General features: G+C 40.3%; 1 protein-coding gene across 4 annotated transcripts in view; it reads left to right on the top strand.

The window, feature by feature from the left end:
• The window catches only part of ptprfa (protein tyrosine phosphatase receptor type Fa), a 358686-nt gene that overhangs the window by 296583 nt on the left and 46476 nt on the right, over positions 1 to 15627 (top strand). The gene's annotated exons all lie outside the window — the stretch shown is intronic.

The raw sequence follows: 15627 nt of genomic DNA on the forward strand, positions 1-15627 counted from the left end.
TATAGTTTATAATGTTACCTATTCTATTTGAAGCTTTAAAGAAGGAATCATGGAGGTAAAATGAGCATTCTGTCTCTTGTGGCAGAGGTTTCACTGCCTCGTCTTTTGACTGTAACACAATCTGTGTGGTTCTTAATATATTCCTTTCGAGTTAATTAAGTTGATTGAAAATCCCTAGAGAAGAATGTAATTCAAATGTAATGCTTTAAATCAGTAGCATAGAAATTAAATCACAGAGCCATAATTTTTTGGGAAGTATCAGTAATCCATGCTAAGCTGTGTAAACTATTTAAGTATCAGGAATTTTAGTGCTTGGACATAAATGACATGCAGTATAGTAGCTGTAATTCCCAACAGATTTGCTGGGGAAATACTCAAAGCTTATCCTAGAGTCGATCTGGCAATGCAGTGATGAACTATTGGTTTGTATGGAAAGGCACGTGCTTTGTTAGCTTTCATGAGTTTATTCTCAGCCAACTTCATGGGCAAGGATTGCTCTTTCTAACCACTTGACCTGCAAGATCTTGCTACTCTGCAGGTCTTTGCTATTTCAGTGATGAGCATGGCTTGTGGCTGGCAATATGAAGTCCATAATTCTGTTCAGTGGTTTATCATGTGTAGATAAGAATTGGTTTGGTATTGTCACGGTTGGGTCATATTTACAATTTTAAAAATTCACTGCATCTGTGCTCATTTTTCAGGAGGGAGTGTAATTTCATTGAGAAGGAATTTTATCCTGTACTATGTATCTCATTCCTTTTGTCATTTTTAACTGTTTCTCACTGGCTCTAATTAGATTTTGTTTTAATTCTTTTCTTTTACTTTTTAGTTTAAAACGATTAGTTATTCAATCTCTATCTCACCATCTTCAGACTTTTGGCTTAAATAAGCCCTTCAGGAAAAACCTGTTTGTATTGCATTACTGGTTAACTGAATTCCTTCTGCCATATGTTGGGCCCAAAAGAGATCTTCGGAGACATTAAGACCCAGGAAATTGAAACTGCTGACCTCTCGGTGAGGACTGGTGTGTGTTTTCTTGACTTCCCCTTCCTAAAGTCCACAAACAATTCTTTTGTCTTACTGACATTGAGTACAAGGTTGTCCTTGCGACACCACTCAACCAGCAGCTCTGTCTCACTCCTGTACGCTGCCCTGTCACCGCCTGAGATTCTGCTGTCAACAGTTACAAACGTTTGTATGTTATCAGCAAATTTATAGATGGCATTTGCACCATGCCTAGGTGCAGTTGCATCCAACCTCAGAATCCTGGAGATGTAACTACATCTCTAAATTCGCTGATGACACAATTGTTTTCAGCCGCATCTCAGATGGTGACACGGCAGTGTTCAGGAGTGAGACAGATCTTTCTGGCCTGCTTTGCAGTCTCTGACGTGAACTTGAAGGCTAATCTATGATGAGAGAATAGGAGGCTTAAAATTATGTCTGGCGTAACTTTTAAAGAACCATTCACTTCCTGGTCTCCACCTTCCCCCAAAAAAACTTGTTGAAAATGGTATAATTTACAGAAGCACATTTTGACATAACTTGTTTGGATGTTGTTTACCAATACAGAAGCAAAGCACTAATTTTCCATCTGACTTTACTATTTAGATATAATCATAACCAAAATATTTCCTCAACCTGCTTGCAAAAGGAAGATCACTTTTTAAGCTCATATGCTTGGTGCATATGGTACTTATGAAAAAATATATACACTAGGATCTTAACAATTTTAATGCTGATACTAAACACAATACAGTAGATTCTGGTTACATGGGACACATGGGGACCAGGTTATTTTGGTCCAATTAAGCAGTTGTCCCAGTTAGTTGAAGTTTCATGGAAATAATCAAAAAGGTATAAAAAAGGCAAACTACTGCTTACCTGAGTAAGAAATTATGTATTTAAATGAATTACAGAACGCATTAGAACACTATCAACACTACTCAAGTACTATAATACTGTGTATTTGTTCCTGATAGTTATCGACAGAGATATTTATCGAGTGTATACTGGCACATTCTTTGGATTGACTGTAAATGAACAAAATCAACACAGATACCTAGTGTAGATAATGGACTTCCTTCATACAATGCTTTTGACAATTGCATTCTCCAATCTTCATTTTCATTGGAACATTCAAGATGATTGCTAGTACCTTCAAACCTCCATGATTCCTGAATTGTCGAAGCAGTAAAATAGTTTCATTTGTACTCCCAACTGCTTTTGGCATCTCCAAGCTTGAATGCATGAAACTGCAGGGAGCAGAACAGTTCTGAATGATCTTACTGCTTATTTCTCGCCAACTATTAGTGACAAAAATCACTGCTTTTTGAACACAAACACACACAACTGAGACTATTTCAGAAGTTTGCTTTAAGCACAGTGTAGTGGTTAATGGCCACATGTGAAAGTGTCTGACGCTAGTGAGAAACTGTTTGCAACAGTCTCCTGTCACAATTAAACAGCATAGTGTCCCAAATAAACAAAGGGAATCCTGGCTATTTTTTTCCAGTTATTTTATGTTCTTTAAAGTTGGTCCCAAATAAGTAGCTGCCTAAGTTAACCGATGGCCCAATGAACTGTAATTTTGAGGCCATTTAGGATCACCTTCTCAACATGTGTAGACCTAGGTTTGCAAGTACAGTTTTCCATTGTACTCCTTCAGTTCTGTTAAAGTGGAGTCCCACAAGGCAATACCTGCATACCGGTAATAATGGTAACACCCAGCACACAGAACGTGTGAAATGGAAGACAATTGGAATTGATGGCAAGAAGGAGCAGGTTTTATTTTAAAGCTCCTTTCCATTATCAGTGCCCCCTTCTCCCCAAAGAAAAAGTTGTTTCTCAATTGAGATATTGTGCATGCAACAAAGTTCAAAGTACTGGTCGCCTCTGAAGTACGGGTAATAGAAAGCTGTAAATTAAGAAATTTCTGGTCCTGTCGCAGTTCTAAATTACTTCTCCATGTATGATTAACAGTTTGAATTTTTCTTATCGAACCAGAAGTATGATTATCTAAAATCTAATCAATTTTGAATGATGGATGTTGTGGGAGCTGGTGGGAGTGGAAGGAGTAAATAAACTTGTCCAGTTAGAAACTGCATCACTCTATATAGACACGCAGGTAGAAATGGATTATTTTGAATGCAACAATATGACACTCACTGTGTTGGATATTAAGATAAAACATTTAACTGGAATTCATTGAAATACAGCTTGTACATGGTATCTGAACGTAAGCAATAAAATGCAGGTGCTTCTATAGAAAATTTAAAAATTCACGTAATTAAAAATACCAGTATCTTTTTCCAGCTCCTTGTTCCAAATATGTGAAATGGATTTCCATGAAAGAAAATTAATCCTAATTCAAATGAAGATTTGGATGATTTTTCAATAAAAAAAATAGATGCAAGGGGCTAAATATAACTCAGAGAGAGACTAAAGATGAAGAATGCGAAAGGAGTTTTTATAAAAGAAATATGCATTACTAACTTAATAAACGCTGCCTAAAAATGATTGGTATATAAAGCGGTTTATATTTTAAAATTAATAATTAAGTGCTGAATGAACCAAAATCCCAAATAGCTAAGGAAAGCCTAGGACAGTCACAAGCATTAAAAATGTTTTCAAGCAAATTATGCTGTCAAACACAAAAAAGTCCCAATCACAGCTTTCTGCAATTAAAGCAAAATCATTACTAGTATCATTTTGTTTACTAGCAATCTGAAGCAAAACAACACTATTAATAAGCTGTACAATATGTGTCTTTGTGTATGAAGCTAAAAATATCAGTACTTGAATAGACAGTAATGTAGCTTTTCATATGCTTAGTCCTCCAAAATGATTCAGGTGGCCTATCTGGCTCTCCCTCGAATGAAGTTGTGCACTGTTCCTGTAAAGAGAATAACTACAGCTTCTTTACCACTGTAAATTAAATGCATCTTTCCTAGAACCATTCTACTAAATCATTTCTGCACCTGCTGTTGGAAATTCAAATACTTACAAAAACAGCTGCCAGAGTTAAAGATATCTTTGATCTACACCTCCTTCAGAATTATATTCTTTAAATATTTATTTTGGGGAAGTAGAGGTGCAGATCAACAACCCAAATTTTGACAAAGCATAACCAAAGTTATTTGAAGTTATATAGATGAAGGCATAAATACAAGAAGTAAATAACACTCCAGTTTCTATTTATATTGTTACAAGGAAATTACACGATAATTTTTTTTCGAGAAAGCAATGCTGAGATTAAAGCTTAGATGCAAAATTTAGTTTTTTTCTTTCTGAATTATAACTGATATTTTTATTTTTGCATGATAATGTTTTTGAAATAATTCTACATCCCTTAGCAACCTCCAACTAGTTTGACTTTGATTTTCATTTAAAATATTCACTACTTTGCAAATTAAAAGGATTTTTTAATAATGAAAGTAATATCAATCAGAATCAGGTTTATTATCACCGGCATGTGACATGAAATTTGTTACCTTAGCAGCAGCCATTCAATGCAATACGTAATCTAGCAGAGAAAAATAAAATAAAAATAATAATAATGATAAATAAACAAGTAAAACAGTTACATATATTGAATAAATTGGGGGAAAAACATGCAAAAACAGAAATACTGTATATTTTTTAAAAAGTGAGGTGGTGTCCAAAGATTCAATGTCCATTTAGGAATTGGATGGCAGAGGGGAAGAAGCTGTCCTGAATCGCTGAGTGTGTGCCTTCAAGTTTCTATATCTCCTACCTGATGGTAACAGTGAGAAAAGGGCATGCCCAGGGTGCTGGAGGTCCTTGATAATGGACGCTGCCTTTCTGAGACACTGCTCCTTGAAGATATCCTGGGTACTTTGTAAGCCAGTACCCAAGATGGAGCTGACTAGGATTTACAACCTTCTGCAGCTTCTTTCAGTCCTGTGTAGTAGCCCCTCCATACCAGACAGTGATGTAGCCTGTCAGAATGCTCTCCACGGTACAACTATTGAAGTTTTTGAGTATTTGTTGACATGCCAAATCTCTTCAAACTCCTAATAAAGTACAGCCGCTGCCTTGACTTCTTTATAACTACATCAATAAGTTGGGGCCAGGTTAGATCCTCAGAGATCTTGACACCCAGGAACTTGAAACTGCTCACTCCCTCCAGTTCTGATCCCTCTATGAGGATTGGTGTATGTTCTTTTGTCTTACCCTCCTGAAGTCCACAATCAGCTCTTTTGACTTACTGCTGTTGAGTGCCAGGCTGATGCTGTGGCACCATTCCACTAGTTGGCATATCTCACTCCTGTACGCCCTCTCGTCATCACCTGAGATTCTACCAGCAATGGTTGTATCGTCAGCAAATTTATAGATGGTATTTGAGCTACGCCTAACCACACAGTAATGTATATATAGAAGGTAAAGCAGTGGGCTAAGCACACACCCCTAAGGTGCGCCAGTGTTGTTTGTCAACGCGGAGGATATGTTATCACCAATCGGAACAGAATGTGGTCTTCCAGTTAGGAAGTCGAGGATCCAATTGCAGAGGGAGGTACGGAGGCCCAGGTTCTGCACTTTCTCAGTCAGGATTGTAGGAATGGTGGTATTAAATGCTGAGCTATAGTTGATGAACAGCATCCTGACGTAGGTGTTTATGTTGTCTAGGTAGTCTAAAGCTGTGTGGAGAGCCATTGAGATTTCGTCTGGCATTGACCTATTGTGGCGATAGGCAAATTGCAATGGGGCCAAATCCTTGCTGAGGCAGGAGTTCAGTCTAGTCATGACCAACCTTTCAAAGCATTTCACCACTGTTGATGTGAGTGCTACTGGGTGATAGTCATTAAGGCAGCTCACATTATTCTTCTTAGGCACTAGTATAATTGTTGCCTTTTTGAATCAAGTGGGAATTTCTGTGCGTAGCAGTAAGAGGTTGAAAATGTCCTTTAATACTCCCACCAGTTGGTTGGCACAGGTTTTCAGAGCCTTACCAGGTACTCCATCAGGACCTTCCTCCTTGCGAGGGTTCACTCTCTGTGAAGACAGCCTATCATTGGCCTCTGAGATGGAGATCACAGAGTCATCAGGTGCAGCAGGGATCTTCACAGCTGTATTTGTGTTCTCCCTTTCAAAGCGTGCATAGAAGGCATTCAGTTTATCTGGTAGTGAAGCATCGCTGCCATTCATGCTATTGGGTTTCGCTTTGTAGGAAGTAATGTCTTGCAGACTCTGCCAGAGTTGCTGTGGATCCGATGTCGCCTCCAACTTTGTTCAAAATTGTCTCTTCGCCCTTGAAATAGCCCTTTGCAAATCATACCTGGTTTTCTGGTACAGGCCTGGGTCGCCAGACTTGAATGCCTTCAGCAGATGACGTACCTCCTAATTCATCCATGGCTTTTGGTTTGGGAATGTACAGTAAGTCTTTGTGGGCACACACTCATCCACACAGGTTTTAGTGAAGTCAGTATCAACTGCAGCATATTCATCCAGGTTCGAAGATGAAACCTTGAATACAGACCAGTCCGCCAATTCAAAGCAGTCCTGTAGGCGCTCTAGCGCTTCCCTTGTCCATACCTTCTTGGTCCTCACTGCTGGCGCTGCAGTCTTCAGTCTCTGCCTGTACTCAGGGAGTAGAAGTACAGCCAGGCGATCAGACTTCCCGAAGTGAGGGCGTGGAATAGCACAGTAGGCATTCTTGATGGTGGTGTAGCAATGGTCCAGTGTGTTGTTTCCTCTGGTATTGCAAGTGATCTGTTGATGGTTGTTGCTCAGTGATTTTTTTTCAGACTTGCTTGGTTAAAATCTCCCAAAACGATGGTGAAGATGTTAGGGTATGCTGTTTCGTGCATGTTGATCCTATTACTCAGATCATCTAAAGCCTGTTTGATATTGGCCTGAGGTGGAATGTAAACTGCTACTAAAATGACCCGAGAGAACTCCCATGGTAGGTAAAAAGGATGGCACTTTACTGCTAGATATTCCCGGTCTGGTGAGCAGAATTGGGAAAGTACTGATATATTTGTGCACCAAGAAGAGTTGATCATGAGGCATACTCTTCTACCCCTGCTTTTGAGAGGATCTATAGATCTATCCTGATGGTGCATAGTAAGCCCATCGATCTGGATTGCTGCATCCGGTATGGAAGGGGTTAACTAGGATTCCGTGAAACAAAGGACACAAGCAGTCCTAATGTCCCTCTGATTCAGCACCATGGCTCTGAGAGCATCGATTTTATTTATCAGAAACTGCACGTTCACCAACAAGATAGTCGGTATAGGGAGTTTAAAACCCTGTTTCCTTAAGTGCACTTGTAATCCTGATCTACACCCGCGCTTCCTCCGAGGTGTCCTCCGAGGGCACTTCCGACCAAAATCTGTGTTGTTTCTGTTGGTTTTAAGCAGCAATAGTTCATCTAAACGCATTAAAACATCTTTGATGACTGGACTGACCTTGGAAGCAGTTCTGCTTTTTAGCTGTATCAAGCTGAAATGGGAATATTTAATCGTATCCATTGAGAGTACTGCTGCTACTCGAGTCACGCCTTGGCACCCTGGAAATACTTAAGACAATACAAATTTATCAGTGAATGCTTTGTGAGAATTAATGTGACATGTAGCTTTGTTTCTAGGAGACAACCATGACAACATCTAAATTTATTTTCAACATTGCCAAACACATTTTTGCTCCAAGATTATTACCTATGATCAGATTGTACAGGTTTGCCCCGCCATCCGAAGGTAGGGCGTTCCTATGAAATGGTTCGTAAGCTGGAATGTCGTAAAGCGAAGAAGCAATTACCATTTATTTATTTGGGAAAATTTTGTGAGCATTCGCAGACCCAAAAATAACCTACCAAATCATGCCAAATAACACATAAAGCCTAAAATAACAGTAACATATATTAAAAGCAGGAATGATATGATAAATCATAGTTATACTTTATTGATCCCGGGGGAAATTGGGTAATTACAGCTTATAAATACACAGCTTATATAAAGTAGAAATACGTTTCCACAATCATTGCCTGAACTGTTCTCCGTAGCGAAAATCTCACGCAAGTGCCGTCGGCAAAAACACGGCGCAAGTGCTCTCCAGTAACCTTTAAGCTATGAAGCTGCCAAATCATACCAAATAACACATAAAAATACACAGCCGATATGAAGTAGAAATAATGTATGTACAGTGTAGAGTCACTTACCGGAATTGGGAAGGCGCGGAGCACACTGATGATGGTGTGTTAGACTGAGTCGTCGGAGTTTGGGTGGTGCAGTGGCCCCCACCCTCCGGGCAGCAAACCAATACTGATCCACGAAGCATGCAGCGGTAGCCGGGAGGCACACAGCACATCTTTAAGAAAAAAGCCAAAATAAACATGCTAATTAATTACGTGTCGGGCGGCACCTAATTAATTAGCATGTTTATTACGGCTTTTTTCTTAAAGATGTGCTGTGTGTCTCCCGGCTACTGCTGCATTCTCCGCGAATCGGTATCTGTCCGCGGCCTGGGCATTGGGGTGGTGGGACACTGGGGTGTCATCTCGTCGTCTGTTTCCATTAGAGCAGGCAGCTCATCTTCTCCTATGACTGCCCGCCTCGATATCGAAGGTCGAGATTTGTTGTCTGCTGTGGCTGATGTGGAAGGCTTGCTTGACTGCTGAGCCTCACACATTTTTCTATCATACAGTTCTTTGTAAGCACTCAAACCATCCTGCAAATTTCCCCAAAACGACGTACTCTTTCAAAATTAAAGTCGTACTTTATCATTACTCATTCGGTTTCGATTGTTATCCTTTCCTCTTCCAATTGCATCAGCTCTTCATCTATCAGATCTTGGTCATGGGATGCCAAAACCTCTTCAACATCACCTTCATCAGCTTCCACAAGCCAAACTCACTTTGTCCTTACTTCGTTCACCACAATCGAAATGCTTAATTATATCTAGTTTTACGCTAAGTGTAATACCCTTACAAGCTCTTTCAGGCTTTTCCGATACCATAGAACTCATCTTGCAAACGGTTGCTCACAGGCACGTGTTTAAGCAATGCCGGCGAGATTGCAGTTACGAATCCGGAGGAGAGCGGCTGCTCGGGGCGCGCGCTGCCTTTTATCGCATGCATGATTTTTTTCATAACAGTGAGGTTTCGTAAAGCGAACGTTCGAAAAGTGGGGGACAGCTGTATATTGTTAATATTCAGCATTGAAATAGAATGTTTGAACATGAGTGCCTAAAAAAAAAACTTGGCTAACTGCCTTAGTTTTGGAAACTTTTCCAAATCAAGGTGTAGAAATTGATCAGGTTTCCTTCACAGTGTTTGCTGCAAAATGAACCAGAGCACTAAAACTTGATGTTCAATTCCACTGTTCCTTTGTCAGATAAAAAAAGGATTCCCAAATAACTTCATTTTCTTCTTAATCTCAAGATTAGCTGTTCATGCAAATAATGAAGTTTCAAAGTAATCCCCAAGTTATAACTATATTTGGATCATCATAATGAGCAAGAACATTGCATTACTAGTTTAATAGTGTAGCTACAATTGAGTTTAAATTGTCATAATTTGATTGATAAGGTCAGGCAAACTATTTCTTTACCCGAAACTGCACAGTTTATTAGTGCAAGAGCAAAGCACTGCAATTGCTGGAAGTTTGAATGAAAGCTGAAAATACTGGAAGTGCTCAGCTCTGCTAGGCAGGATGTGTGACGAAATAAGAGTTTTACTATAGATCGAATGTGAGAAAGGGGAAAGGGTGAAGAAAATCTAATGTCTCTGAATGCAAGCTATGAAGGAGACATTAAATGTCAAAATTTTTGGCAGTACAAAGTGAAATAGAATGGCAAAGAGATTAGCAAAGAAATAAGAGATTGATCTGGAAGAGGTGGAAGTGGAAGAAATTAATAAGAAAATTATTTGAAATTGCAAAGAGAAAACTTCTGAATGTCAGAAATTGAAATCTTCAGCTGGATATTGGTAAATGACAGCTTAGTCTAGGCCAATCATTTCTATAGATGAGCAACTGAAGACCAATTTCCATCCATCCAAGTTGCAGCACCAGAAGAGGACGTGTATGTTTTTGAATCCTGACGAAGGGTCTCGGCCCGAAACATCGACTGTACGTCCTCCTAGAGATGCTGCCTGGCCTGCTGCGTTCACCAGCAACTTTTATGTGTGTTGCTTGAAATTCTAGCATCTGCAGATTTCCTCATGTATGTTTTTGTCAAGCCTTTTGCTAGAACCCAACACAAGTTCTTTAGATGACATCTGCTTAACTACAGTCGACCCTCCTTATCCGCGAGGGATTGGTTCCGGGACCCCTCGTGGATACCAAAAAATGCGGATGCTCAAGTCCCTTATTCAACCTGTCTAAATGCAGTGGACCTTGGGATCCAGCGGGGCCCTGGACCTTATTTAACCTGTCTCAGTGCGGTGGACATTAGGACCCGGTGGCAGAGCTCTGAGTCTGCAGTGTTTCTGTTCACGAAAATAATCACAATCACGATTTAAAATAAAGTGGAAATAATAAAGCGATCGGAAAGAGGTGAAACGCCATCGGTCATTGGAAAAACGTCAGGCTACAGTCGGTCAATGATCAGAACAATCTTAAAGGGTAAGTGAGAAAAGCCCTGCCCCGATGAAAGCTACAATTATTACTAAGCAATGCAGTGGTTTAATTATTGGGTTTTGGGTTTTTGATCCTTCACATCAACCTGGCACGGATGGAGAGCGCGCTCAGGAGCGGTCTGTCACTGGATTGAACTGGGGAATTTCCGTTCCCGAGCCCGGCGCTGAAACATACGTTTCTTAAGTGTTTTATATGCATAGAAAGGTAAAATATATACTGTATACTAAGACAAACATTTGACTAACTGGTGCTAAATAATACCAGATGTACCTGTTCCGAATTGCTTAGTAAGAGAACTTACAGTTTTTTTTAATCCCGATCCACAGTAACCTACGCACATCCTCCCGTATACTTCAAATCATCTCTAGATTACTTATAATACCTAATACAATGTAAATGCTATGTAAAATAGTTGTTATACTGCATTGTTCAGGGAATAATGACAAAAAAAAAGTCTGTACATGTTTGAACAACAAGTGCTGGAAGAGCCCTTCCGGGTTTTCTTGATTCGTGATTGGTTGAATTCACGCATGCGGAACTCGCGGATAAGGAGGGCCGACTGTATTCACAAAAAAATCAGGAATCTAGTTAGACAGATGAGGGAAAATGTATTTAGGATCTCTTAAATTATTACAAGTGTCTTTGCACAAGGTATGCGAACAAAACTTCTGTGCAAATGACATCAGAACACATTTCCATGTATACTAAGCAGTGTCGCTTTTGCTTGTGCTCTCATGCATTAGAATTTTTTCCAGGCCAAATGTTACCAAGAATAGACAGATAGCCAGCATTTAAATAATCTCATATCTTGTCACTTTGATTCTGGGAGTAAAATATTGCAGATGTGTTCTTCTTAATTTTGTCTGTCACAAGAAGTAAGATCACTTCAAAGTTTTATCATTAGGGTCTCTTAAGGTTGAGCAAGTATTTGAAAGTTATATCTTGTTCAAAAAGCAATGGGAATGAAGAGGCAATACTGTAAAGGAAAGTTGAATGTGATATGCCTTGCCACAAGGACTGTCCTCTTTCACTGACTCTGCAGTCAAGCCACAATTCTGTGGCAGGACTACATTTCCGTTAGAAAATGGAGGTTTATTGATTGTGCATTTAGCTCCATGTTCAGTACTTGAAATGAAATGCAAAACCTAATGAATTTTATGCAATAATGTCTGCATATACTTCAGATGCTAACTGTTTTGAAAACAGTTTTAAAAGCATGGAAAACTGAATAATCTGAATTTGAAAACCGTATGTGGGACAGAGCCCTGTACATATCAAGTTCTTAGGATATGCAGAGGGTTGTCAGCAATAGGGTGAGGTGCTGTACTTGAATTCTCATTGGAGAATCAGCCAATATGCCACATGCAGGAAACCACCAACCCACCTGCAGGAGACCACAGTCTGTCAATATCCTGCCACACTGACAGCTGAAGATTCTCCCTAAGTTTTCTGGAAGAGATCTGAGGATGTGAGCTAGGTTGCAGGTTTTGAATGATAGATTTGCTGAGACTCAGTGGGTAGAGGTGTGGAAAGGATTATCAGAAATCAGATGGCAGCCAATTGGCAGCAGTCAATGGGTGGCCCTGCTCTTTGGAGAATAGGCAATTTGCAACTGGATATTGGGGTTGCCAATAAGCATCACAGCCTAGTATGGAGACTTAAATACATTGAATTGCAAGAGACTGAAAAGAATCAGAATCAAGTCTAATATTACTGGCATATGTCATGAAATTTGTTGTTTTGCAGAAACAGTACATTATAAATAATAAAAATATATTACAGTAAGAAGTACAGTATATGTTTTAAAAAATAAATGATTTGTGCAAAAACAGAGGAGGAGAAAAAGCTGAGGGAGTGTTCGTGAGTTTATTGTCCATTCAGAAATCTGCTGGCAGAAGGGTAGAAGCTGTTCCTGAAACACTGTGTGTGTCTTCAGGCTCCTGTACCACCACCTTGATGGTAGCAATGAGAAGAGGGCATGTCCTGCATGACAGGTGTCCTTGATGGACGCTGCCTTGGGGCATCATCTTTTTAAGTGGACCCTGGGGAGGATAGTGCTCATGATGGAGCCGGCTGAGTTTACAACTTTCTGCAGTTTTATTTAATCTTGTGGTGTGGTCCCTCCATACCAAATAGTGATACAACCAGTTAGAATGCTCTCCTCAGTGCATCTGTGGAAATTTGCGAGTGTCATTGTTGGCATACCAATTTTTCTCAAACTCCAAATAAAATATTGCTACTGTCATTCCTCCTTTATAATTACATCAATGTGTTGGTCCCAGGAAAGATCGTCAGAGATGTTGACACCCAGAAACTTGTAACTGTTCATCCTTACCCCTTCTGATCCCTTGGTGAAGACTGGTGCGTGTTCCCTTGGCTTCCTCTTCCAGAAGTCTATAATCAATTCCTTAATCTTACTGACATTGAGTACGAGATTGTTGCTGCGACACTACTCAACCAGCTGATCTGTCGCTCTCCCCTGCACCTCCTCATCACCATCTGAATTTCTGTCAAAAATTGTTGTGTAAAGTGAGAAGAGCAGTGGGCTAAGCATGCATCCCTGAGGTCCGCTGATGTTGACTGTCAACGAGGAGGAGATGTTACTTCTGATTTGCATGACCATGGTCTCCCAATAAGGAAGTCAAGGATCCATTTGTGGAGGGGATGGTACAGAGGCCCTGGTTTTGGAGCTTGTTGATTAGAACTAAGGGTCTGATTGTGTTGAACGCTGAGCTGTAGTCAATAATTAACAGCAGCCTGATATAGGTATTAGTATTGTCCAGGAGATCCAAGGCTGAGAGGAGAGCCAGTGAGACTGCATCCACTGTAGACCTACTATGGTGATTGGCAAATTGCAGTGGGTCCAGGTCCCTGCTTAAGCAGAAGTTGATTCTGGCCATGACCAACCTCTCAAACCACTTCATCATAGTAGATGTGAGTGCCACTGGGCATTAGTTGTTGAGGCAGCTCACCCTCCTACTCTTGGGCACTGGTATCATTGTCGCCTTTTTGAAGCAAGTGGGAACCTCTAACTGCAGCCGTGAGAGATTGAAGGTGTCCTTGAACATTCCTGCCAGTTAGTTGGCACAGGATTTCAGAGCTCTACCAGGTACACTATCACAGCCTGTGTCTTGCAAGGGTTCACCATCTTGAAAGATATTCTGATGTTGATTCTGAGACAGAGATCACAGGTTCACAGGATACTGAAGGGATTTGCATAGACGTAATTTTATTCTCCAATCTAAAGCGTGGTTAGGACTGTAGACTCATTTACATAGATGTAATTTTATTCTCCATTCCAAAGTGTGGTTAGGACTGTAGACTCATTTACATAGATGTAATTTTATTCTCCGTTCCATAGCGTGGTTAGGACTGTAGACTCATTTGCATAGATGTAATTTTATTCTCCGTTCCAAAGCGTGGTTAGGACTGTAGGCTCAGCCAGCTCCATCATGGACACAGCCCTCCCCACCTTTTAAGGATGCCTTCAAGAGGAGCTGTTTCAAAAAGGCAGCATCCACCACTAAGGACCCTCACTATCTGGGACACTATCACTATAATACCACTATCAGAGAGGAGGGACAAGACCCTGAGGACCCAGACTGAAAGATTCAGAAACAGGTCCTTTCCTCTCTGCCTTCAGATTTCTAAATGAACCATAAACATGATCTCATTATTCTTTTTCTTTAGCACTATTTATTTTGCAATTTATAGTAACTTCATGTTTTTTCATTAATGCTGCTGCATCAAAACAACAAATTTCATGTCACAAAAGACAATGATAATAAATCTTAGTGCAACACCGTTACAGCTCGGGCTGTCAATTCTGGCGCTGTCCGTAAGGAATTTGTACGCATCCTCCCCATGAACACATGGATTTCCACCGGGTGTTCCCGTTTCCTCTCGCATGCCAAAGATGTGCCAGTGGTAGTCAAGTGCAGCCTAACAAATGTTTTATAGAACTGTATTATGTTCATTTCTTTGGCCAAAGAAGACAAACTAGCCATTTAGCTTCTTCACACAATGGCCATCGATGTTGCCACATAACACAAGAAATAGGAGCAGGAGTAGGCCATCTGGCCCGTCGAGCCTGCTCCGCCATTCAATAAGATCATGGTTGATTTGGCCATGGACTCATCTCCACTTCCAACCTTTTCCTCATAACCCTTAATTCCCCTACTGTGCAAAAATCTAACCAAGCTTGTCTTAAGTATATTCCACTGCTTCATTGGGCAGAGAATTTCACAGAATCACCACTCTCTGAGAAAAGCAATTTCTCCTCATCTCTGTCCCAAATCTACTCCCCCAAATCTTGAGGCTGTGTCCCATTTAGAGAACAATTTGCTTGTACCTTAACATCCCTCTGTTCAACAGTACTTCCCAGGGCCCTGATATTTGTTGTCTTGGTTTTACTGTACAAAATGCATCAAATTGCATGTGTCTGAGTTAAATTCTGTTTGCTGTTCCATTACCCACTTTCAAGTAGATCCAGATCCTGTTGTAACTTTAGACTCTTTTTCACTGCCTACATTTTTATGTATCGTGTAAACTTACTAAATTATGCCACGTACATTCTCATCCAAATCATTAATATATAGTACATAACAAACAATGCAGGGATCCAGCACCAATTCTCCATTCCCTCCCATGCCTTGCACCACCAAGCCTGTTTTATATCCTTTCAGCTGGCTCTCATCTGTTCTAACCTTCATGACCAACCTACCAAGCAAGGCCTTGTCAAAGCAACACACACAAAAAGCTGGCAGAACTCAGCAGGTCAGGCAGCTTCTATAGAAATTAATAAACAGTCGACGTTTCAGGTAGAGACCTTTCATCACCTTGTCAAAGACCTTGCCGAAGTTCATGTAGTCAGTATCTGCCATCCAGCCTTTGTCTATCTTTTCGGTTACCTTTTCAAAAAGTTTCAGTCATATTTATAATACATGATTCTCCATGCACAAAGCCACGCCAACTATCCCTAATCAGTCCGTCCCATTCCAAATGCAAATAAATCCTCTCTCTCAGAATT

Source organism: Mobula birostris, chromosome 12, assembly GCF_030028105.1.
Source record: "Mobula birostris isolate sMobBir1 chromosome 12, sMobBir1.hap1, whole genome shotgun sequence".
NCBI classification, from domain to species: domain Eukaryota; kingdom Metazoa; phylum Chordata; class Chondrichthyes; order Myliobatiformes; family Myliobatidae; genus Mobula; species Mobula birostris.